Consider the following 27,561-nt stretch of genomic DNA (forward strand, 5'->3'; position numbering starts at 1 on the left):
AGATGCCTCCGTTCTGGACAACCTAGTTCGAAATAGCGTTCAAAGAATGGAAACGGACAGAGAGGCAATGCGGACTTTCCTAGAGTTGAGAATAAACCAATGTTGAGACGAAAATACCTAGCAAAACCTGTTAGTCTCTGGGATCAGAAAGGCCTGTTGGCTTTGGCAATGGGAAAACTCCAGGGCCTCCCCCTGGGAGCCACAGAAACAAGAGGCCTTCATTCTTCCTTGGTAAAGAGTGGGAAATCTCCTGGAATCGGATGTCACTCCTGCTGCCTTTCCGTCTGTGGCGGGGAGGGGGGACACAACAAAACCAGAAACGCTTTAGTGTTAGCAGACTGGTTCTCCCAGCTGATGATGCGTTTGGAAGTAGCCATTGGAGGAGCATTCCTGGCACGAGCTCTTTTTCCACTGAGGAGGTCCCGGAGCACACCGCGCATGTGTCAACTGTCTGCTCTTCCGAACGAAGGCATCTCTGGCAGCCAGGGGAGGGAGAACAGCTGGCTGCCAAACAGAGCATTTCAAAGATCGGGACAAGAACCAAGCACTCCGAGGCAGAAGGGGAAACGTTCCTTTCGGCTCTCAGACACATTGCTCTCCCCTAGCACAGGATCTCAATGGGAACCTGCACCAACCGTGTGTGTATGGTGGACACACGGGTTGTGAGATGCCACCCAGAGTATTCCTCCATGTGAAACAACGTAGCTACCAAATCAGCAAGAGGATGGGATGGCTTCAAGGAAAACCAAAGTTCAACTCTTCCAATGGGAATGAAAGTTATCTGAGAGTGAGGTGTCTAACTTCAGCTCCCCTTGCCCCAGAAATGGAGGCAAGCTCCCTCCCAAACCCTCTGGCCATGCCTACACCCAATCTCTTGAGCTTTCTCCAAGGAGAGGAAAGTTTCTGACATTGGAGGTTTTCCGCCATTTCCATCAGTGTCTTGAGGCAGCCGTGATTCAGAGGTGGCAGGCTGCAACTCCCAGCTGCGGATCCAATGTTTGGAATGGGTGTTTGGAGCATTATTCCTTGAAGAAAGCTATTTCTGCCCTCAACAGGCCCTAGAGCATAGTAGGCCGTCCACATCCCATCTGTTCTTGAGAATGAAGGCATCTCCACCACCCAGGAGCCAGTATGGCAAGCTAGACCCCCATCTCTGTGCGTCTTCAGCCGGCCAAGTACCAAGTCCTCAGGGCCAGAAGGGCAAACATTTCTTTCAAAGAGGAGACTCTGGTTGTCTTAGCTTAGGAGAGGTCCAGAGTGGGAACTCACCACCAATCCCTGGGTGCTCTAAAGGTGAGTCACAACACCTTGGCCCATGAAGGTGCCCGTAGCCTTTGTTCAACAAACAGGCAAGGCCATGGGAAACAGCACAAAGAGTGCCAGAGTCCCATGTCAACCGCAAATGGGACACAAAGTGACTAGCTCACTCTCCTAACAGGTTGGCACTTTTGGGAATAAGAATCAGCTGTGGACTTGGCTTCAGGGAAAGTGCCATGTGCCACCCCAGGTAAGCTTTAGCTCGAGGCCTGTCTTCCTCCTCCATAAAGGGAAGGGATGCTCCTGGTGCTGGCTGTTATTTGCCCTTTTCCATCAGTGGTTAGAGGTAGCAGTGATTCAGGGGTAGCCTGTTGGTTCTGCCACCTGACGACCAAGTATTGGGAACTGATTCTTGGTGCCATATTCCTTGAAAAATTTTGTGTCTGCACTGACCAGCTCCAGGAACACGATGCCCTTGTGGTGATGGTCTGTTCTTCAAAATGAAGACATCTCAATCATCCAGCGGATGTGGGGAAGCCGGCTAGGAATCACGGCACTTAGCTGGCCAAATTCCAAGTGCTCAGGAACAGGAGAGCCATACTTCCCTTAGGACGTCAGCTCTTGCTTAGCACGGGATCACGCTTGGAACTGGCCACCCGTCCCTGGGTGCTGACTGCGTGTGGGACAGCACGATGGCCTCTGATGGCGACTCAAGATCTTGTTCGAACAAAGGGCAAAGGGGACGCCTGCATGGCTCAGTCGATTAAGCGTCTGCCTCCGGCTCAGCTCATGACCACAAGGTCCTGGGATCGAACCCTGCATTGGAAATGCACGTTGGAACAGCCGTTTTGGGAAACAGAGTGGAGCTTCCTCAGAAAATTCAAAACAGAGCTAGCTTTTGACCCAGCAATTGCTCGCCTGGGTATTTGCCCCAAGACACAGGTGGGGTGAAAAGAAGGGCCACATGCACCCCAGTGTTCATAGCAGCAAAGTCCACACGAGCGAACCCGTGGAAAGAGCCGACATTCCCTTCAACAGATGAATGGAGAGAGATGATGTGGTCCATCTCTACAAGGGAATAATACTCACCCATCAGAAAGGATGAATACCCAACTTTGTCATCAACATCGATGGGGCTGGGGGAGAGCATGCTCAATGAAATTGGCCGAGCAGAGAAAGCCAATATCATAGGGCTTCACGGATTTGTGGAACATAAGGAATAGCATGGAGGGCGTGAGGAGAAGGTAGGGAAAAATGAAGGGGGGCAAATCAGAGCGGGAGACGAACCATGAGACGGTACGGACTCCAAGAAATGGAGGGTTTTAGAGGGGACGGGTGGATGGATGAGTTAACCCAGTGGTGGGTATAAGGACGCCAGGTATCGAATGGACCATTGGGTGTTCTAGGAAAACAATGAACCAGGGATCCCAGATCCAAAATGAATGATGTAATGTATGGTGAGTAAAAGTACAATTTATTAAAAGACCAAGAAACCGCTTCTCTCTTCATGAAACAAGATGGTAGTTGAAATATGCATTCCCTCACAGTGTGATATCTGAGAGTTAAGTAGTTGGCACCTTCCTTTGGCTTCCACGCATACATTTGTAAGCATCCTCTCTTCCTGGAACGAGAATGCTTCATGAAAAAAAAAAAAAGGATTTCAAACCACGAAGTGTGTCTACTAAACTCACAACCCCAGTGTAACTAAAGGAAAGATACCTCTGTCCTATCCCGACCTCACGTGAGCCTTGGGATCATCTCACAAGATTGAGATTTCACTCCAAATCTCATGAGATCTCATGGAACTGGGGCCAGATTTCACTCCACATCACCTGAGGTCACAATGAGATCGGGCGAGATTTCACTACAATTCTCGTGAGATAGCAGGGACCTTGGGCGAGATTTCCCTGCAACGCTGGTCATATCTCTTGAGTTTGGGTGAGCTTTTACTCCCAGTCTGGTGAGGTCTCATCCAAAACGTGGACACGTCAGTGCCCATCTCTTGAGATCTCATGCATATTGAGCGAGATTTCAATCTCAATCTCGTGAGATCTCATGGACATCGGGCGAGATTTCACTCCAGCTCTCGTGAGATCCTTTGGAATTCGGAGATCAATTCCTCCAGGTGTTGAGAGATCTCATCCGATCCTTGGAGACTTCAGTCCAAATCTCATGAGATCTCAGGATAATGAGGGAGAATTCACTCTATCTCTCGTGAGAAATCATGGATATCAGGTGAGATAATTCCAACACTCGTGAGATCCTATGGACATCGGGTGAGAATTCTTTCCAAATCCCGTGATATGTCATGGACCTTGGACCTGATTTCACTCCAAATGTCGTGTGGTCTCAATGACCTCGGGCAGATTTCAGTCCAAATCTCGGGAGATATCAGGGACGACCGTGGGCGAGCTTTCAACCTAAACCTCGCGAGATCTCATGGACATCGGGCGAGATTTGCCACCAAATCTCCTGAGATCTCATGGACCTCGGTTCAGATTTCACTCCAAATCTCATGAGATCTCATGGAATTTAGGCGAGATTTCACTGCAAACCTCCTGAGCTCACAAGGAGATTGGGCGAGATGTCACTACAAATCTCATGAGATCTAGGGACCTTGGGCGAGATTTCCCTCCCGCTCTCGTGAGATCTCTGGAATTTGGGCGCGATTTTACTCCCAGTCTTGTGAGATCTCCTCCAAACCTTGGCGACGTCACTGTCAATCTCGTGAGATCTCCTGGGTATTGAGCGAGATTTCAATCTCAATATCGTGAGACTGATGGGCATCAGGTGAGATTTTATTGCATATCTCGAGAGATCTCAGAGACATTCGGGTGAGATTTCACTCCGAATATCCTGAGGTCCCAATGACATCGGGCGAGATTTCACGACAAATGTCGTGAGATATCAGGGAACTTGGGCGAGATTTCACTCCAAATCCCGGGAGATCTCTTGGAATTCAGCTGAGATTTTACTCCATCTCTCGTGTGCTCTCTTCCTCATTTGGAGACCTCAGTCCAAATCTCTGGAGATCTCATGGAAAATAGGTGAGATTTCACTCTAACTTTTGAGATATCGCATGGTCATTGGGCGAGATGTTCCTCCAAATCTCGTGAGATGTCATGGACACCGGGCGAGAATTCCCTCCAAATCTCGTGAGATGTCACGGACTTTGGGTGAGATTTCTCTCCAAATCTCGTGAGATCTCTTGGACTTTGGGCGAGATTTTACTCCAGGTCTCATGAGCACTCGTCCAACACTTGGAGAGGTCAGTGCCATTCTCGTGAGATCTCATGGATATTGAGTGAGGATTCCATCTAAATCTCGTGAGATCTCATGGACATCAGGTGAGATTTCACTCCGAATAGCCTGAGGTCACAATCACGTTGGGCGAGATTTCACCACAAATCTCGTGAGATATCAGCGACCTCAGGCGAGATTTCAATCCAAATATCGGGACGTCTCAATGACATTGGGCGACAGTTCAGTAAACTCTCGTGAGATTAAAGGGACCTAGGGCGAGATTTCACTCCACCTCTCGTGAGATCTCTGGGAATTCGCGGATAGTTTACTCCAAGTCTCGTGAGATCTCATCCAATCCTTGGAGACTTCAGTCCAAAACCCGTGAGATCTCAGGATAGGGAGCGAGAATTCAATCTATATCTTGTGAGCACTGAGGGACATCAGGCGAGATGACTGCAAATCTTGTGAGTACTCACGAATATCGGGTGAGATTCCACTCCAAATCTCCTGAGGTCTCAATGAGCTCGGGCAGATTTCACTCCAAATCTCGTGAGTTATCAGGGACGCGGGGCGAGGTTTCAATCTAAATGTCGTGAGATCTCATGGAAATCGGGCGAGATGTGACACCAAATCTCCTGAGATCGCAGGGACATCGATTGAGATTTCACTCCGAATCTCATGAGAGCTCATGGATATTGGGCTCGACTTCACTCCAAATCTCCTGAGGTCCCAATGAGTCCAGGCGAGATTTCACTACAGATCTCGTGAGATAGCAGCAACCTTGGGCGAGATTTCTATCCAAATCTCGTGAGATCTCAATGACATCGGGGGAGATTCCTTCCAAATCTCGTGAGATATCAAGGACCTTGGGTGAGATTTCACCCCAACTCTCGTGAGGTCTCCTGGTCTGTGGGCGAGATTTGACTCCCATCCCGTTAAATGTCCTCCAAACCTTGGAGACGTCAATGCCAACCTCGTGAATTCTCATGAATACGAGCGAGTTTTCCATCTGAATCTCGTGTGATCTCATGGATATCGGGCGAGATATCCCTCCAAATCTCGTGAGATCTCGTGGACATTGGGCGAGATTTCACTCCCAACTCCTGAGTTCCCGATGACTTCGGGCGAGATTTCACTACATATCTCGTAATATTCAGGGACCTCGGGCGAGATTTCAATCCAAATCTCGCGAGGTCTCAATGACATCGCGTGAGATTTCACTACAAATCTCGTGAGATATCAGGGAGTTTGGGCGAGATTTACCTCCAACTCTCACCAGGACTCTTGGACGTTGAGCGAGACTTGACTCCACGTCTCGGAGATCTCATCCAAACCTTGGAGAATTCAGTCCAAATCTCATGAGATCTCATGGATATGGAGCGAAATTTCAATCTCAACCTCGTGAGATCTCATGACATCAGGAGAGATTTGACTCCAAATCTCGTGAGATCTCACGGTTATCGGGTGAGATTTCTCTGCAAATCTCGTGAGATCATGGGCATTGGGTGAGATTTCACGCCAAATCTCTTGAGGTCACAATGACATGGGGCGAGATTTCACTATACTTCTCTTGAAATATCAGGGGTCTTGGGCAAGATTTCACTACAAATCTCGTGAGACATCAGGGACCTTGCGCGATATTTCACTCCAAATCTCGTGAGGTACCAATGACATCGGGCGAGATTTCCGCAGAAATCGCTTGAGATATCTGGAACCTTGGTTGAGATTTTACTCCAACTCTGGTGAGCTCTCTTGGAATTCGGGGTATTTTCCTCCAAGTCTCGCGAGAGCTCCTCCAGACCTTGGAGACATCAGTACAAATCTCGTGAGATCTCGTGGATATTGAGCGAGATTTCAATCTTTATCTCGTGAGACCTCATGGACATCAGGCGAGAATTTACCCCAAATCTCGTGAAATCGCATGGACATCGGCTGAGATTTCACTCCAAATATCTTGGGATCTCATGGACATCGGGCGAGATTTCACTCCAAATCTCCTTGAGGTCACAGGGACATCGGGCGAGATTTCACCTCAAATCTCCTGAGATATCATGGACTTTGGGTGAGATTTGTCTCCAACTGTCGCGAGATCTCTTGGACTGTGGGTGAGCTTTGACTCCAGGTCTCGTGAGATCTCATCCAAAACATGGAGACGTCAGTGCCAATCGAATGAGATCTCATGGATATTGAGTGAGTATTCAATCGAAATATCGTGAGATCTCATGGATATCCGGCGAGTTTTGACACCAAATCTCGTGAGATCCCATGGACATCGGGTGCGATTTCAGTCCCAATCTCACGAGATCTCATGGATATTGGGCGAGACTCACTCCAAATCTCCTGTGGTTCTAATGACATGGCGCGAGGTTTCAAGAAATCTCGTGAGATATCAAGGCCCTTGGTCGAGATTTCGGTCCAAATCTCGTGAGGTCTCAATGACATTGGGTGAGAGTTCATGACAAATCTCGGGAGATATCAGGGACCATGGGCGAGATTTCACTCCAACCCTCATGAGGTCTCTTGGTCTTTGGCGAGATTTAACTCCAAGTCTTGTGAGAGCTCCTTCAAACCTTGGAGACGTCAGTGCCAATCTCCTGAGATCTCATGGCTATGGATGGAGATTTAATCTAAATCTCGTGAGATCTCAAGGACATCAGGCGAGGTTTTACTCCAAATCTTGGGAGCTGTCATGGACATCGGGTGAGATATGTCTCCAAAACTCGTGAGATAATGGACCTTGGGCCAGACTGCACTCCATAGGTCCTGAGGTCACAATGACATCGGGCGAGATTTCACTACAAAACTCGAGAGATATCAGGGACCTTGGGCAAGGTTTCACTCCTAATCTCGTGAGATAGCAGGGACCTTGGGCGAGATTTCACTCTCAATCTCGTGAGATCTCTTGGAGTTCGGGCGAGATTTGATTCCAAGTCTCGTGAGATCCAATCCAAGCCTTGGAGACTTCAGTCCCAATCTCGTGAGATCTCCTGGACATTGGGCGAGATTCAAATCCAAATCTCGTGTGGTCTCAATGATATCGGGTGAGATTTCACACCAATTCTCGTGAGATCTCATGGCCATCGGGCGAGATATTCTTGCACATCTCGTGAGATCTCATCACAACTTGGAGAGCTCAGTCCAAATCTCGTGAGATGTCATGGATATTGCAAAAGTTTTCACTGTAAATCTCGTGAGATCTCATGGACCGCGGTCGAGATTTTACTTGCAATCTCTTGAGATTTCCTGGATGTCGGGTGAGATCTCATTCCAAATCCCGTGAGATCTCATGGACATCGGGCGCGAATTCACTCCAAAACTCGGGAGATGTTATGGACGTCGGGTGAGATTTCCCTCCAAATCTCGTGTGATCTCTTCGAAATCTCACTGGAACAGGAACCAGCAGTTGTGGTCTAGGGCTCACACCTGTTGAAAGGGAAGCTAAACAGCCCGACACAGGTGTTGGGTAGTAAGAAGGGCAGGTGTTGGCATGATCACTGAGTATTATCGGCAACTTAGGAATCATTGTTGAGCACTACGACAGAATTCTCGGCTGTTCTATATGCTGTCTAAATGAAAAAATACAATAAAAAATAAAAAGTAAACCGATGAACCTAAGGGAAATGGAAGGAAAAATCAAATAAGACAAGACCAGAGAGGAAGACAAACCGTAAGAGTATCCTAACTCCAGCTAACAAAGTGAGGGTTGCTGGAAGCAAGGTGGGTGAGGAATGGGGAAAGTGGGGAATGGGCATTAAGGAGAGTACTTGTAATTAGCACTGGGTGCTATACACAACAGATGGATCGCTAAATTCTAACCCTGATCCTAGTAACGCGCTCTAGGTTAAATTGGTCGTATTTAAATTCTTTTTCTTGGAAGAAATCTGTTAACATTTGGAGTCCCGATGCACTTGAAGTTGCCCAACGGACGGTGTTTATATATGGGCTCTGCCATGGGTATTTAGAAGGAGCTCTCCTTATTTCTGGGCTCAAAGAAAATGAAGTGACACCTCTCATTTGGGGACTTGGTCGCATTTTCATTTAAATTGTTGATTTTTGGCCATCCATCCAGACAATTCCAAAACCTTGTTGAATTCCTAAGTTTAGCTTTACATTCAAGGAGCCAGGGGATTTTCCTCCCATAGGCCGTACCCAGGGATTGCTGGAAAGTTCACATCCTTGTCCTGTGCAAGGAGAGAGTCTCAGGGTCTGATATCCTAAAGGAAGATTGCCCTATTGCTCCTGAGCTGCTTCTGAGCTCTCGGGGCATAAGCCTGCTGAATGATAGCCAGCTTCTAGTTCTCCCCTAGATGATTGAGGTGCCATTATGCTGAAGATTAGACAGGAAGCAGCACAGTAAGAGCCCTTTCAAGGAATACTACACCAAAGGCCTGCTTTGGAACACTTGAACATCAGCCAAGAGGACAAAAGCGTCACCCTCATTTGCTTCTGTGTCTCCCCATGCACGGTAAGGTCCATTTTAAAAACAGAAAACAAAACCAAGAGCAGACTTTCCGCTTTCTGAAGGAGGAATGCCGGCCTCTTAATGACAGGGCTCCCAAGTGCAGGGCAGGAACGTTGACCTTGGCCCAAGCCCACAGGTGTACGCTTTCCCTGCGGCAGACTGCTTGCCAGCAGACTGTGCTTTCTTCACATTAGCCCATTCTCATCGCTAATGAAGAACGTTGGCCTTCCATGCATCATTTTCCACCCTCTAGCTCTTTTTTCAATCTAAGATTGCCCTGGGCGTCATTCCGATCCAGTGTCTCAGAGTAATAGCCTCTATTTAAGAAGGTCCAGCTAAGTCCTTGTGACTGTGGGAGAGATTGGGGCACGTTGCCCCTTGTAACGGGCTTTCAGAACTATGGGGACCTCAGAGCTTAAGCCATTTGGACGTGCCCTGCGAGGAATGTTTCTGTGCAGGCTTGGCCCCAGGTTTTTAGAGGGACTGGGCCTCCTTTCTTGGGTAAAAGGAAATGAAGTGACACACTTCCTAACCAGATGTATCCTAGTCCCAATTGTATTGTCAAATTTCGGCCTTCACTGGAATCATTTCCATGCCCTTGCCGATGCTTTTTAAAATTTAGAGCTGGTTTACGCACGGCGAGGAGGGGATTCTACCCAAGCAGCCAGGACCCAACGATTGGTCGTGAGTTCCTACTTCAGTCCTGTGCTCAGTCAGCCTCTCCTTATGTGATAGCCCAAAGGAAAGGAAAGGTGGCTCTTCTCTCCTTGACCTTGAGATGCCCTCCTTTTGAGGAAGAGAAGTTCACCCATATGCTGCATGCTGGAGCATCTGGTACGTTCAGGAGGTGCCCTTTCCAGGACTATAGCACCAATGCTTGCATCTGAAACCTTGAGCATCACCTGGGAGTCCCATTAGTATAGCTGAATGACTGCAGCCTCTATCCATTCATGGGAAGGGCAAAACAAACACAACCACAACCACCACCAGCACCACCACAACACTACTGCCAAATTTCCCTCTCATTTTAAGAGAAGAACGCAGAGTTCCTGGTGACAGGGCCCCCAGGCCTAGACCTCGGTTTCCCTTTCCCCAAGGCCGCAGTGGTTTCTCATTCCTGGGAATGAAAATTGGGTGGCGAGGAGATGGGCCTAGTCACCTCAATCTAAACATGGTGTCTCATCGCATCTCTAATCAACACATTTGGCCCAGGATTTACCCACTTCCACCCTCTTGCTGTTTTTCTGCCGAGGTTCCCCTTGTGGGCCTTGTGCTCCAGTGTCTCAGAGCAATATCCTGTTCATGCAGCTAGAGGATCTGGAAGATTTTTTGTCACTGTGGGGACGTGTTGGCCACAGAGCCCCATGGGAATGCTGTTCAGAACTATGTTGGCCTGAGGAGGCCTAAGGCATTGGAAGCCTGCAAGCAGTGAATGTCTGTGCGTAGGCATGGCCAGAAGACTCATTTCTTGCGGGAGGGGAAAAAATTAGATGTCTCATTACAGTTTTATCTCACTTAAAATGGCCCTGCTTATATACATTCCTGTAGTCTCGCAGATTGTTGATGTCGCTCCTGGTACACATTCCAACTGGAAGGTGCTTTTCCTCACAGCAGCGCCTAGGATTCCTGGGGAGTTCCCTGGCCCTCTTATCCCTGAGCTTGTGGTGTGGCTCCCTTGGGTAAGTGTGTAGACAGGTAGGAAAGGCACCTGCCTCCCTAGCTCGGTGAGATGCCTCCGTTCTGGACAACCTAGTTCGAAATAGCGTTCAAAGAATGGAAACGGACAGAGAGGCAATGCGGACTTTCCTAGAGTTGAGAATAAACCAATGTTGAGACGAAAATACCTAGCAAAACCTGTTAGTCTCTGGGATCAGAAAGGCCTGTTGGCTTTGGCAATGGGAAAACTCCAGGGCCTCCCCCTGGGAGCCACAGAAACAAGAGGCCTTCATTCTTCCTTGGTAAAGAGTGGGAAATCTCCTGGAATCGGATGTCACTCCTGCTGCCTTTCCGTCTGTGGCGGGGAGGGGGGACACAACAAAACCAGAAACGCTTTAGTGTTAGCAGACTGGTTCTCCCAGCTGATGATGCGTTTGGAAGTAGCCATTGGAGGAGCATTCCTGGCACGAGCTCTTTTTCCACTGAGGAGGTCCCGGAGCACACCGCGCATGTGTCAACTGTCTGCTCTTCCGAACGAAGGCATCTCTGGCAGCCAGGGGAGGGAGAACAGCTGGCTGCCAAACAGAGCATTTCAAAGATCGGGACAAGAACCAAGCACTCCGAGGCAGAAGGGGAAACGTTCCTTTCGGCTCTCAGACACATTGCTCTCCCCTAGCACAGGATCTCAATGGGAACCTGCACCAACCGTGTGTGTATGGTGGACACACGGGTTGTGAGATGCCACCCAGAGTATTCCTCCATGTGAAACAACGTAGCTACCAAATCAGCAAGAGGATGGGATGGCTTCAAGGAAAACCAAAGTTCAACTCTTCCAATGGGAATGAAAGTTATCTGAGAGTGAGGTGTCTAACTTCAGCTCCCCTTGCCCCAGAAATGGAGGCAAGCTCCCTCCCAAACCCTCTGGCCATGCCTACACCCAATCTCTTGAGCTTTCTCCAAGGAGAGGAAAGTTTCTGACATTGGAGGTTTTCCGCCATTTCCATCAGTGTCTTGAGGCAGCCGTGATTCAGAGGTGGCAGGCTGCAACTCCCAGCTGCGGATCCAATGTTTGGAATGGGTGTTTGGAGCATTATTCCTTGAAGAAAGCTATTTCTGCCCTCAACAGGCCCTAGAGCATAGTAGGCCGTCCACATCCCATCTGTTCTTGAGAATGAAGGCATCTCCACCACCCAGGAGCCAGTATGGCAAGCTAGACCCCCATCTCTGTGCGTCTTCAGCCGGCCAAGTACCAAGTCCTCAGGGCCAGAAGGGCAAACATTTCTTTCAAAGAGGAGACTCTGGTTGTCTTAGCTTAGGAGAGGTCCAGAGTGGGAACTCACCACCAATCCCTGGGTGCTCTAAAGGTGAGTCACAACACCTTGGCCCATGAAGGTGCCCGTAGCCTTTGTTCAACAAACAGGCAAGGCCATGGGAAACAGCACAAAGAGTGCCAGAGTCCCATGTCAACCGCAAATGGGACACAAAGTGACTAGCTCACTCTCCTAACAGGTTGGCACTTTTGGGAATAAGAATCAGCTGTGGACTTGGCTTCAGGGAAAGTGCCATGTGCCACCCCAGGTAAGCTTTAGCTCGAGGCCTGTCTTCCTCCTCCATAAAGGGAAGGGATGCTCCTGGTGCTGGCTGTTATTTGCCCTTTTCCATCAGTGGTTAGAGGTAGCAGTGATTCAGGGGTAGCCTGTTGGTTCTGCCACCTGACGACCAAGTATTGGGAACTGATTCTTGGTGCCATATTCCTTGAAAAATTTTGTGTCTGCACTGACCAGCTCCAGGAACACGATGCCCTTGTGGTGATGGTCTGTTCTTCAAAATGAAGACATCTCAATCATCCAGCGGATGTGGGGAAGCCGGCTAGGAATCACGGCACTTAGCTGGCCAAATTCCAAGTGCTCAGGAACAGGAGAGCCATACTTCCCTTAGGACGTCAGCTCTTGCTTAGCACGGGATCACGCTTGGAACTGGCCACCCGTCCCTGGGTGCTGACTGCGTGTGGGACAGCACGATGGCCTCTGATGGCGACTCAAGATCTTGTTCGAACAAAGGGCAAAGGGGACGCCTGCATGGCTCAGTCGATTAAGCGTCTGCCTCCGGCTCAGCTCATGACCACAAGGTCCTGGGATCGAACCCTGCATTGGAAATGCACGTTGGAACAGCCGTTTTGGGAAACAGAGTGGAGCTTCCTCAGAAAATTCAAAACAGAGCTAGCTTTTGACCCAGCAATTGCTCGCCTGGGTATTTGCCCCAAGACACAGGTGGGGTGAAAAGAAGGGCCACATGCACCCCAGTGTTCATAGCAGCAAAGTCCACACGAGCGAACCCGTGGAAAGAGCCGACATTCCCTTCAACAGATGAATGGAGAGAGATGATGTGGTCCATCTCTACAAGGGAATAATACTCACCCATCAGAAAGGATGAATACCCAACTTTGTCATCAACATCGATGGGGCTGGGGGAGAGCATGCTCAATGAAATTGGCCGAGCAGAGAAAGCCAATATCATAGGGCTTCACGGATTTGTGGAACATAAGGAATAGCATGGAGGGCGTGAGGAGAAGGTAGGGAAAAATGAAGGGGGGCAAATCAGAGCGGGAGACGAACCATGAGACGGTACGGACTCCAAGAAATGGAGGGTTTTAGAGGGGACGGGTGGATGGATGAGTTAACCCAGTGGTGGGTATAAGGACGCCAGGTATCGAATGGACCATTGGGTGTTCTAGGAAAACAATGAACCAGGGATCCCAGATCCAAAATGAATGATGTAATGTATGGTGAGTAAAAGTACAATTTATTAAAAGACCAAGAAACCGCTTCTCTCTTCATGAAACAAGATGGTAGTTGAAATATGCATTCCCTCACAGTGTGATATCTGAGAGTTAAGTAGTTGGCACCTTCCTTTGGCTTCCACGCATACATTTGTAAGCATCCTCTCTTCCTGGAACGAGAATGCTTCATGAAAAAAAAAAAAAGGATTTCAAACCACGAAGTGTGTCTACTAAACTCACAACCCCAGTGTAACTAAAGGAAAGATACCTCTGTCCTATCCCGACCTCACGTGAGCCTTGGGATCATCTCACAAGATTGAGATTTCACTCCAAATCTCATGAGATCTCATGGAACTGGGGCCAGATTTCACTCCACATCACCTGAGGTCACAATGAGATCGGGCGAGATTTCACTACAATTCTCGTGAGATAGCAGGGACCTTGGGCGAGATTTCCCTGCAACGCTGGTCATATCTCTTGAGTTTGGGTGAGCTTTTACTCCCAGTCTGGTGAGGTCTCATCCAAAACGTGGACACGTCAGTGCCCATCTCTTGAGATCTCATGCATATTGAGCGAGATTTCAATCTCAATCTCGTGAGATCTCATGGACATCGGGCGAGATTTCACTCCAGCTCTCGTGAGATCCTTTGGAATTCGGAGATCAATTCCTCCAGGTGTTGAGAGATCTCATCCGATCCTTGGAGACTTCAGTCCAAATCTCATGAGATCTCAGGATAATGAGGGAGAATTCACTCTATCTCTCGTGAGAAATCATGGATATCAGGTGAGATAATTCCAACACTCGTGAGATCCTATGGACATCGGGTGAGAATTCTTTCCAAATCCCGTGATATGTCATGGACCTTGGACCTGATTTCACTCCAAATGTCGTGTGGTCTCAATGACCTCGGGCAGATTTCAGTCCAAATCTCGGGAGATATCAGGGACGACCGTGGGCGAGCTTTCAACCTAAACCTCGCGAGATCTCATGGACATCGGGCGAGATTTGCCACCAAATCTCCTGAGATCTCATGGACCTCGGTTCAGATTTCACTCCAAATCTCATGAGATCTCATGGAATTTAGGCGAGATTTCACTGCAAACCTCCTGAGCTCACAAGGAGATTGGGCGAGATGTCACTACAAATCTCATGAGATCTAGGGACCTTGGGCGAGATTTCCCTCCCGCTCTCGTGAGATCTCTGGAATTTGGGCGCGATTTTACTCCCAGTCTTGTGAGATCTCCTCCAAACCTTGGCGACGTCACTGTCAATCTCGTGAGATCTCCTGGGTATTGAGCGAGATTTCAATCTCAATATCGTGAGACTGATGGGCATCAGGTGAGATTTTATTGCATATCTCGAGAGATCTCAGAGACATTCGGGTGAGATTTCACTCCGAATATCCTGAGGTCCCAATGACATCGGGCGAGATTTCACGACAAATGTCGTGAGATATCAGGGAACTTGGGCGAGATTTCACTCCAAATCCCGGGAGATCTCTTGGAATTCAGCTGAGATTTTACTCCATCTCTCGTGTGCTCTCTTCCTCATTTGGAGACCTCAGTCCAAATCTCTGGAGATCTCATGGAAAATAGGTGAGATTTCACTCTAACTTTTGAGATATCGCATGGTCATTGGGCGAGATGTTCCTCCAAATCTCGTGAGATGTCATGGACACCGGGCGAGAATTCCCTCCAAATCTCGTGAGATGTCACGGACTTTGGGTGAGATTTCTCTCCAAATCTCGTGAGATCTCTTGGACTTTGGGCGAGATTTTACTCCAGGTCTCATGAGCACTCGTCCAACACTTGGAGAGGTCAGTGCCATTCTCGTGAGATCTCATGGATATTGAGTGAGGATTCCATCTAAATCTCGTGAGATCTCATGGACATCAGGTGAGATTTCACTCCGAATAGCCTGAGGTCACAATCACGTTGGGCGAGATTTCACCACAAATCTCGTGAGATATCAGCGACCTCAGGCGAGATTTCAATCCAAATATCGGGACGTCTCAATGACATTGGGCGACAGTTCACTAAACTCTCGTGAGATTAAAGGGACCTAGGGCGAGATTTCACTCCACCTCTCGTGAGATCTCTGGGAATTCGCGGATAGTTTACTCCAAGTCTCGTGAGATCTCATCCAATCCTTGGAGACTTCAGTCCAAAACCCGTGAGATCTCAGGATAGGGAGCGAGAATTCAATCTATATCTTGTGAGCACTGAGGGACATCAGGCGAGATGACTGCAAATCTTGTGAGTACTCACGAATATCGGGTGAGATTCCACTCCAAATCTCCTGAGGTCTCAATGAGCTCGGGCAGATTTCACTCCAAATCTCGTGAGTTATCAGGGACGCGGGGCGAGGTTTCAATCTAAATGTCGTGAGATCTCATGGAAATCGGGCGAGATGTGACACCAAATCTCCTGAGATCGCAGGGACATCGACTGAGATTTCACTCCGAATCTCATGAGAGCTCATGGATGTTGGGCTCGACTTCACTCCAAATCTCCTGAGGTCCCAATGAGTCCAGGCGAGATTTGACTACAGATCTCGTGAGATAGCAGCAACCTTGGGCAAGATTTCTATCCAAATCTCGTGAGATCTCAATGACATCGGGGGAGATTCCTTCCAAATCTCGTGAGATATCAAGGACCTTGGGCGAGATTTCACCCCAACTCTCGTGAGGTCTCCTGGTCTGTGGGCGAGATTTGACTCCCATCCCGTTAAATGTCCTCCAAACCTTGGAGACGTCAATGCCAACCTCGTGAATTCTCATGGATACGAGCGAGTTTTCCATCTGAATCTCGTGTGATCTCATGGATATCGGGCGAGATATCCCTCCAAATCTCGTGAGATCTCGTGGACATTGGGCGAGAATTCACTCCCAACTCCTGAGTTCCCGATGACTTCGGGCGAGATTTCACTACATATCTCGTAATATTCAGGGACCTCGGGCGAGATTTCAATCCAAATCTCGCGAGGTCTCAATGACATCGCGTGAGATTTCACTACAAATCTCGTGAGATATCAGGGAGTTTGGGCGAGATTTACCTCCAACTCTCACCAGGACTCTTGGACGTTGAGCGAGACTTGACTCCACGTCTCGGAGATCTCATCCAAACCTTGGAGAATTCAGTCCAAATCTCATGAGATCTCATGGATATGGAGCGAAATTTCAATCTCAACCTCGTGAGATCTCATGACATCAGGAGAGATTTGACTCCAAATCTCGTGAGATCTCACGGATATCGGGTGAGATTTCTCTGCAAATCTCGTGAGATCATGGGCATTGGGTGAGATTTCACGCCAAATCTCTTGAGGTCACAATGACATGGGGCGAGATTTCACTATACTTCTCTTGAACTATCAGGGGTCTTGGGCAAGATTTCACTACAAATCTCGTGAGACATCAGGGACCTTGCGCGATATTTCACTCCAAATCTCGTGAGGTACCAATGACATCGGGCGAGATTTCCGCAGAAATCGCTTGAGATATCTGGAACCTTGGTTGAGATTTTACTCCAACTCTGGTGAGCTCTCTTGGAATTCGGGGTATTTTCCTCCAAGTCTCGCGAGAGCTCCTCCAGACCTTGGAGACATCAGTACAAATCTCGTGAGATCTCGTGGATATTGAGCGAGATTTCAATCTTTATCTCGTGAGACCTCATGGACATCAGGCGAGAATTTACCCCAAATCTCGTGAAATCGCATGGACATCGGCTGAGATTTCACTCCAAATATCTTGGGATCTCATGGACATCGGGCGAGATTTCACTCCAAATCTCCTTGAGGTCACAGGGACATCGGGCGAGATTTCACCTCAAATCTCCTGAGATATCATGGACTTTGGGTGAGATTTGTCTCCAACTGTCGCGAGATCTCTTGGACTGTGGGTGAGCTTTGACTCCAGGTCTCGTGAGATCTCATCCAAAACATGGAGACGTCAGTGCCAATCGAATGAGATCTCATGGATATTGAGTGAGTATTCAATCGAAATATCGTGAGATCTCATGGATATCCGGCGAGTTTTGACACCAAATCTCGTGAGATCCCATGGACATCGGGTGCGATTTCAGTCCCAATCTCACGAGATCTCATGGATATTGGGCGAGACTCACTCCAAATCTCCTGTGGTTCTAATGACATGGCGCGAGGTTTCAAGAAATCTCGTGAGATATCAAGGCCCTTGGTCGAGATTTCGGTCCAAATCTCGTGAGGTCTCAATGACATTGGGTGAGAGTTCATGACAAATCTCGGGAGATATCAGGGACCATGGGCGAGATTTCACTCCAACCCTCATGAGGTCTCTTGGTCTTTGGCGAGATTTAACTCCAAGTCTTGTGAGAGCTCCTTCAAACCTTGGAGACGTCAGTGCCAATCTCCTGAGATCTCATGGCTATGGATGGAGATTTAATCTAAATCTCGTGAGATCTCAAGGACATCAGGCGAGGTTTTACTCCAAATCTTGGGAGCTGTCATGGACATCGGGTGAGATATGTCTCCAAAACTCGTGAGATAATGGACCTTGGGCCAGACTGCACTCCATAGGTCCTGAGGTCACAATGACATCGGGCGAGATTTCACTACAAAACTCGAGAGATATCAGGGACCTTGGGCAAGGTTTCACTCCTAATCTCGTGAGATAGCAGGGACCTTGGGCGAGATTTCACTCTCAATCTCGTGAGATCTCTTGGAGTTCGGGCGAGATTTGATTCCAAGTCTCGTGAGATCCAATCCAAGCCTTGGAGACTTCAGTCCCAATCTCGTGAGATCTCCTGGACATTGGGCGAGATTCAAATCCAAATCTCGTGTGGTCTCAATGATATCGGGTGAGATTTCACACCAATTCTCGTGAGATCTCATGGCCATCGGGCGAGATATTCTTGCACATCTCGTGAGATCTCATCACAACTTGGAGAGCTCAGTCCAAATCTCGTGAGATGTCATGGATATTGCAAAAGTTTTCACTGTAAATCTCGTGAGATCTCATGGACCGCGGTCGAGATTTTACTTGCAATCTCTTGAGATTTCCTGGATGTCGGGTGAGATCTCATTCCAAATCCCGTGAGATCTCATGGACATCGGGCGCGAATTCACTCCAAAACTCGGGAGATGTTATGGACGTCGGGTGAGATTTCCCTCCAAATCTCGTGTGATCTCTTCGAAATCTCACTGGAACAGGAACCAGCAGTTGTGGTCTAGGGCTCACACCTGTTGAAAGGGAAGCTAAACAGCCCGACACAGGTGTTGGGTAGTAAGAAGGGCAGGTGTTGGCATGATCACTGAGTATTATCGGCAACTTAGGAATCATTGTTGAGCACTACGACAGAATTCTCGGCTGTTCTATATGCTGTCTAAATGAAAAAATACAATAAAAAATAAAAAGTAAGCCGATGAACCTAAGGGAAATGGAAGGAAAAATCAAATAAGACAAGACCAGAGAGGAAGACAAACCGTAAGAGTATCCTAACTCCAGCTAACAAAGTGAGGGTTGCTGGAAGCAAGGTGGGTGAGGAATGGGGAAAGTGGGGAATGGGCATTAAGGAGAGTACTTGTAATTAGCACTGGGTGCTATACACAACAGATGGATCGCTAAATTCTAACCCTGATCCTAGTAACGCGCTCTAGGTTAAATTGGTCGTATTTAAATTCTTTTTCTTGGAAGAAATCTGTTAACATTTGGAGTCCCGATGCACTTGAAGTTGCCCAACGGACGGTGTTTATATATGGGCTCTGCCATGGGTATTTAGAAGGAGCTCTCCTTATTTCTGGGCTCAAAGAAAATGAAGTGACACCTCTCATTTGGGGACTTGGTCGCATTTTCATTTAAATTGTTGATTTTTGGCCATCCATCCAGACAATTCCAAAACCTTGTTGAATTCCTAAGTTTAGCTTTACATTCAAGGAGCCAGGGGATTTTCCTCCCATAGGCCGTACCCAGGGATTGCTGGAAAGTTCACATCCTTGTCCTGTGCAAGGAGAGAGTCTCAGGGTCTGATATCCTAAAGGAAGATTGCCCTATTGCTCCTGAGCTGCTTCTGAGCTCTCGGGGCATAAGCCTGCTGAATGATAGCCAGCTTCTAGTTCTCCCCTAGATGATTGAGGTGCCATTATGCTGAAGATTAGACAGGAAGCAGCACAGTAAGAGCCCTTTCAAGGAATACTACACCAAAGGCCTGCTTTGGAACACTTGAACATCAGCCAAGAGGACAAAAGCGTCACCCTCATTTGCTTCTGTGTCTCCCCATGCACGGTAAGGTCCATTTTAAAAACAGAAAACAAAACCAAGAGCAGACTTTCCGCTTTCTGAAGGAGGAATGCCGGCCTCTTAATGACAGGGCTCCCAAGTGCAGGGCAGGAACGTTGACCTTGGCCCAAGCCCACAGGTGTACGCTTTCCCTGCGGCAGACTGCTTGCCAGCAGACTGTGCTTTCTTCACATTAGCCCATTCTCATCGCTAATGAAGAACGTTGGCCTTCCATGCATCATTTTCCACCCTCTAGCTCTTTTTTCAATCTAAGATTGCCCTGGGCGTCATTCCGATCCAGTGTCTCAGAGTAATAGCCTCTATTTAAGAAGGTCCAGCTAAGTCCTTGTGACTGTGGGAGAGATTGGGGCACGTTGCCCCTTGTAACGGGCTTTCAGAACTATGGGGACCTCAGAGCTTAAGCCATTTGGACGTGCCCTGCGAGGAATGTTTCTGTGCAGGCTTGGCCCCAGGTTTTTAGAGGGACTGGGCCTCCTTTCTTGGGTAAAAGGAAATGAAGTGACACACTTCCTAACCAGATGTATCCTAGTCCCAATTGTATTGTCAAATTTCGGCCTTCACTGGAATCATTTCCATGCCCTTGCCGATGCTTTTTAAAATTTAGAGCTGGTTTACGCACGGCGAGGAGGGGATTCTACCCAAGCAGCCAGGACCCAACGATTGGTCGTGAGTTCCTACTTCAGTCCTGTGCTCAGTCAGCCTCTCCTTATGTGATAGCCCAAAGGAAAGGAAAGGTGGCTCTTCTCTCCTTGACCTTGAGATGCCCTCCTTTTGAGGAAGAGAAGTTCACCCATATGCTGCATGCTGGAGCATCTGGTACGTTCAGGAGGTGCCCTTTCCAGGACTATAGCACCAATGCTTGCATCTGAAACCTTGAGCATCACCTGGGAGTCCCATTAGTATAGCTGAATGACTGCAGCCTCTATCCATTCATGGGAAGGGCAAAACAAACACAACCACAACCACCACCAGCACCACCACAACACTACTGCCAAATTTCCCTCTCATTTTAAGAGAAGAACGCAGAGTTCCTGGTGACAGGGCCCCCAGGCCTAGACCTCGGTTTCCCTTTCCCCAAGGCCGCAGTGGTTTCTCATTCCTGGGAATGAAAATTGGGTGGCGAGGAGATGGGCCTAGTCACCTCAATCTAAACATGGTGTCTCATCGCATCTCTAATCAACACATTTGGCCCAGGATTTACCCACTTCCACCCTCTTGCTGTTTTTCTGCCGAGGTTCCCCTTGTGGGCCTTGTGCTCCAGTGTCTCAGAGCAATATCCTGTTCATGCAGCTAGAGGATCTGGAAGATTTTTTGTCACTGTGGGGACGTGTTGGCCACAGAGCCCCATGGGAATGCTGTTCAGAACTATGTTGGCCTGAGGAGGCCTAAGGCATTGGAAGCCTGCAAGCAGTGAATGTCTGTGCGTAGGCATGGCCAGAAGACTCATTTCTTGCGGGAGGGGAAAAAATTAGATGTCTCATTACAGTTTTATCTCACTTAAAATGGCCCTGCTTATATACATTCCTGTAGTCTCGCAGATTGTTGATGTCGCTCCTGGTACACATTCCAACTGGAAGGTGCTTTTCCTCACAGCAGCGCCTAGGATTCCTGGGGAGTTCCCTGGCCCTCTTATCCCTGAGCTTGTGGTGTGGCTCCCTTGGGTAAGTGTGTAGACAGGTAGGAAAGGCACCTGCCTCCCTAGCTCGGTGAGATGCCTCCGTTCTGGACAACCTAGTTCGAAATAGCGTTCAAAGAATGGAAACGGACAGAGAGGCAATGCGGACTTTCCTAGAGTTGAGAATAAACCAATGTTGAGACGAAAATACCTAGCAAAACCTGTTAGTCTCTGGGATCAGAAAGGCCTGTTGGCTTTGGCAATGGGAAAACTCCAGGGCCTCCCCCTGGGAGCCACAGAAACAAGAGGCCTTCATTCTTCCTTGGTAAAGAGTGGGAAATCTCCTGGAATCGGATGTCACTCCTGCTGCCTTTCCGTCTGTGGCGGGGAGGGGGGACACAACAAAACCAGAAACGCTTTAGTGTTAGCAGACTGGTTCTCCCAGCTGATGATGCGTTTGGAAGTAGCCATTGGAGGAGCATTCCTGGCACGAGCTCTTTTTCCACTGAGGAGGTCCCGGAGCACACCGCGCATGTGTCAACTGTCTGCTCTTCCGAACGAAGGCATCTCTGGCAGCCAGGGGAGGGAGAACAGCTGGCTGCCAAACAGAGCATTTCAAAGATCGGGACAAGAACCAAGCACTCCGAGGCAGAAGGGGAAACGTTCCTTTCGGCTCTCAGACACATTGCTCTCCCCTAGCACAGGATCTCAATGGGAACCTGCACCAACCGTGTGTGTATGGTGGACACACGGGTTGTGAGATGCCACCCAGAGTATTCCTCCATGTGAAACAACGTAGCTACCAAATCAGCAAGAGGATGGGATGGCTTCAAGGAAAACCAAAGTTCAACTCTTCCAATGGGAATGAAAGTTATCTGAGAGTGAGGTGTCTAACTTCAGCTCCCCTTGCCCCAGAAATGGAGGCAAGCTCCCTCCCAAACCCTCTGGCCATGCCTACACCCAATCTCTTGAGCTTTCTCCAAGGAGAGGAAAGTTTCTGACATTGGAGGTTTTCCGCCATTTCCATCAGTGTCTTGAGGCAGCCGTGATTCAGAGGTGGCAGGCTGCAACTCCCAGCTGCGGATCCAATGTTTGGAATGGGTGTTTGGAGCATTATTCCTTGAAGAAAGCTATTTCTGCCCTCAACAGGCCCTAGAGCATAGTAGGCCGTCCACATCCCATCTGTTCTTGAGAATGAAGGCATCTCCACCACCCAGGAGCCAGTATGGCAAGCTAGACCCCCATCTCTGTGCGTCTTCAGCCGGCCAAGTACCAAGTCCTCAGGGCCAGAAGGGCAAACATTTCTTTCAAAGAGGAGACTCTGGTTGTCTTAGCTTAGGAGAGGTCCAGAGTGGGAACTCACCACCAATCCCTGGGTGCTCTAAAGGTGAGTCACAACACCTTGGCCCATGAAGGTGCCCGTAGCCTTTGTTCAACAAACAGGCAAGGCCATGGGAAACAGCACAAAGAGTGCCAGAGTCCCATGTCAACCGCAAATGGGACACAAAGTGACTAGCTCACTCTCCTAACAGGTTGGCACTTTTGGGAATAAGAATCAGCTGTGGACTTGGCTTCAGGGAAAGTGCCATGTGCCACCCCAGGTAAGCTTTAGCTCGAGGCCTGTCTTCCTCCTCCATAAAGGGAAGGGATGCTCCTGGTGCTGGCTGTTATTTGCCCTTTTCCATCAGTGGTTAGAGGTAGCAGTGATTCAGGGGTAGCCTGTTGGTTCTGCCACCTGACGACCAAGTATTGGGAACTGATTCTTGGTGCCATATTCCTTGAAAAATTTTGTGTCTGCACTGACCAGGTCCAGGAACACGATGCCCTTGTGGTGATGGTCTGTTCTTCAAAATGAAGACATCTCAATCATCCAGCGGATGTGGGGAAGCCGGCTAGGAATCACGGCACTTAGCTGGCCAAAGTCCAAGTGCTCAGGAACAGGAGAGCCATACTTCCCTTAGGACGTCAGCTCTTGCTTAGCATGGGATCACGCTTGGAACTGGCCACCCGTCCCTGGGTGCTGACTGCGTGTGGGACAGCACGATGGCCTCTGATGGCGACTCAAGTTCTTGTTCGAACAAAGGGCAAAGGGGACGCCTGCATGGCTCAGTCGATTAAGCGTCTGCCTCCGGCTCAGCTCATGACCACAAGGTCCTGGGATCGAACCCTGCATTGGAAATGCACGTTGGAACAGCCGTTTTGGGAAACAGAGTGGAGCTTCCTCAGAAAATTCAAAACAGAGCTAGCTTTTGACCCAGCAATTGCTCGCCTGGGTATTTGCCCCAAGACACAGGTGGGGTGAAAAGAAGGGCCACATGCACCCCAATGTTCATAGCAGCAAGGTCCACACGAGCAAACCCGTGGAAAGAGCCGACATTCCCTTCAACAGATGAATGGAGAGAGATGATGTGGTCCATCTCTACAAGGGAATAATACTCACCCATCAGAAAGGATGAATACCCAACTTTGTCATCAACATCGATGGGGCTGGGGGAGAGCATGCTCAATGAAATTGGCCGAGCAGAGAAAGCCAATATCATAGGGCTTCACGGATTTGTGGAACATAAGGAATAGCATGGAGGGCGTGAGGAGAAGGAAGGGAAAAATGAAGGGGGGCAAATCGGAGCGGGAGACGAACCATGAGACGGTACGGACTCCAAGAAATGGAGGGTTTTAGAGGGGACGGGTGGATGGATGAGTTAACCCAGTGGTGGGTATAAGGACGGCAGGTATCGAATGGACCATTGGGTGTTCTAGGAAAACAATGAACCAGGGATCCCAGATCCAAAACGAATGATGTACTGTATGGTGAGTAAAAGTACAATTTATTAAAAGACCAAGAAAGCGCTTCTCTCTTCATGAAACAAGATGGTAGTTGAAATATGCATTCCCTCACAGTGTGATATCTGAGAGTTAAGTAGTTGGCACCTTCCTTTGGCTTCCACGCATACATTTGTAAGCATCCTCTCTTCCTGGAACGAGAATGCTTCATGAAAAAAAAAAAGGATTTCAAACCACGAAGTGTGTCTACTAAACTCACAACCCCAGTGTAACTAAAGGAAAGATACCTCTGTCCTATCCCGACCTCACGTGAGCCTTGGGATCATCTCACAAGATTGAGATTTCACTCCAAATCTCATGAGATCTCATGGAACTGGGGCCAGATTTCACTCCACATCACCTGAGGTCACAATGAGATCGGGCGAGATTTCACTACAATTCTCGTGAGATAGCAGGGACCTTGGGCGAGATTTCCCTGCAACGCTGGTCATATCTCTTGAGTTTGGGTGAGCTTTTACTCCCAGTCTGGTGAGGTCTCATCCAAAACGTGGACACGTCAGTGCCCATCTCATGAGATCTCATGCATATTGAGCGAGATTTCAATCTCAATCTCGTGAGATCTCATGGACATCGGGCGAGATTTCACTCCAGCTCTCGTGAGATCCTTTGGAATTCGGGGATCAATTCCTCCAGGTGTTGAGAGATCTCATCCGATCCTTGGAGACTTCAGTCCAAATCTCATGAGATCTCAGGATAATGAGGGAGAATTCACTCTATCTCTCGTGAGAAATCATGGATATCAGGCGAGATAATTCCAACACTCGTGAGATCCTATGGACATCGGGTGAGAATTCTTTCCAAATCCCGTGATATGTCATGGACCTTGGACCTGATTTCACTCCAAATGTCGTGTGGTCTCAATGACCTCGGGCAGATTTCAGTCCAAATCTCGGGAGATATCAGGGACGACCGTGGGCGAGCTTTCAACCTAAACCTCGCGAGATCTCATGGACATCGGGCGAGATTTGCCACCAAATCTCCTGAGATCTCATGGACCTCGGTTCAGATTTCACTCCAAATCTCATGAGATCTCATGGAATTTAGGCGAGATTTCACTGCAAACCTCCTGAGCTCACAAGGAGATTGGGCGAGATGTCACTACAAATCTCATGAGATCTAGGGACCTTGGGCGAGATTTCCCTCCCGCTCTCGTGAGATCTCTGGAATTTGGGCGCGATTTTACTCCCAGTCTTGTGAGATCTCCTCCAAACCTTGGCGACGTCACTGTCAATCTCGTGAGATCTCCTGGGTATTGAGCGAGATTTCAATCTCAATATCGTGAGACTGATGGGCATCAGGTGAGATTTTATTGCATATCTCGAGAGATCTCAGAGACATTCGGGTGAGATTTCACTCCGAATATCCTGAGGTCCCAATGACATCGGGCGAGATTTCACGACAAATGTCGTGAGATATCAGGGAACTTGGGCGAGATTTCACTCCAAATCCCGGGAGATCTCTTGGAATTCAGCTGAGATTTTACTCCATCTCTCGTGTGCTCTCTTCCTCATTTGGAGACCTCAGTCCAAATCTCTGGAGATCTCATGGAAAATAGGTGAGATTTCACTCTAACTTTTGAGATATCGCATGGTCATTGGGCGAGATGTTCCTCCAAATCTCGTGAGATGTCATGGACACCGGGCGAGAATTCCCTCCAAATCTCGTGAGATGTCACGGACTTTGGGTGAGATTTCTCTCCAAATCTCGTGAGATCTCTTGGACTTTGGGCGAGATTTTACTCCAGGTCTCATGAGCACTCGTCCAACACTTGGAGAGGTCAGTGCCATTCTCGTGAGATCTCATGGATATTGAGTGAGGATTCCATCTAAATCTCGTGAGATCTCATGGACATCAGGTGAGATTTCACTCCGAATAGCCTGAGGTCACAATCACGTTGGGCGAGATTTCACCACAAATCTCGTGAGATATCAGCGACCTCAGGCGAGATTTCAATCCAAATATCGGGACGTCTCAATGACATTGGGCGACAGTTCACTAAACTCTCGTGAGATTAAAGGGACCTAGGGCGAGATTTCACTCCACCTCTCGTGAGATCTCTGGGAATTCGCGGATAGTTTACTCCAAGTCTCGTGAGATCTCATCCAATCCTTGGAGACTTCAGTCCAAAACCCGTGAGATCTCAGGATAGGGAGCGAGAATTCAATCTATATCTTGTGAGCACTGAGGGACATCAGGCGAGATGACTGCAAATCTTGTGAGTACTCACGAATATCGGGTGAGATTCCACTCCAAATCTCCTGAGGTCTCAATGAGCTCGGGCAGATTTCACTCCAAATCTCGTGAGTTATCAGGGACGCGGGGCGAGGTTTCAATCTAAATGTCGTGAGATCTCATGGAAATCGGGCGAGATGTGACACCAAATCTCCTGAGATCGCAGGGACATCGACTGAGATTTCACTCCGAATCTCATGAGAGCTCATGGATGTTGGGCTCGACTTCACTCCAAATCTCCTGAGGTCCCAATGAGTCCAGGCGAGATTTGACTACAGATCTCGTGAGATAGCAGCAACCTTGGGCAAGATTTCTATCCAAATCTCGTGAGATCTCAATGACATCGGGGGAGATTCCTTCCAAATCTCGTGAGATATCAAGGACCTTGGGCGAGATTTCACCCCAACTCTCGTGAGGTCTCCTGGTCTGTGGGCGAGATTTGACTCCCATCCCGTTAAATGTCCTCCAAACCTTGGAGACGTCAATGCCAACCTCGTGAATTCTCATGAATACGAGCGAGTTTTCCATCTGAATCTCGTGTGATCTCATGGATATCGGGCGAGATATCCCTCCAAATCTCGTGAGATCTCGTGGACATTGGGCGAGATTTCACTCCCAACTCCTGAGTTCCCGATGACTTCGGGCGAGATTTCACTACATATCTCGTAATATTCAGGGACCTCGGGCGAGATTTCAATCCAAATCTCGCGAGGTCTCAATGACATCGCGTGAGATTTCACTACAAATCTCGTGAGATATCAGGGAGTTTGGGCGAGATTTACCTCCAACTCTCACCAGGACTCTTGGACGTTGAGCGAGACTTGACTCCACGTCTCGGAGATCTCATCCAAACCTTGGAGAATTCAGTCCAAATCTCATGAGATCTCATGGATATGGAGCGAAATTTCAATCTCAACCTCGTGAGATCTCATGACATCAGGAGAGATTTGACTCCAAATCTCGTGAGATCTCACGGTTATCGGGTGAGATTTCTCTGCAAATCTCGTGAGATCATGGGCATTGGGTGAGATTTCACGCCAAATCTCTTGAGGTCACAATGACATGGGGCGAGATTTCACTATACTTCTCTTGAACTATCAGGGGTCTTGGGCAAGATTTCACTACAAATCTCGTGAGACATCAGGGACCTTGCGCGATATTTCACTCCAAATCTCGTGAGGTACCAATGACATCGGGCGAGATT

The sequence above is a fragment of the Eumetopias jubatus genome, unplaced genomic scaffold (assembly GCF_037043125.1).
Source record: "Eumetopias jubatus isolate StellerSeaLion01/CBP00866 unplaced genomic scaffold, mEumJub1_p1.0 scaffold_14, whole genome shotgun sequence".
Classification (NCBI taxonomy): domain Eukaryota; kingdom Metazoa; phylum Chordata; class Mammalia; order Carnivora; family Otariidae; genus Eumetopias; species Eumetopias jubatus.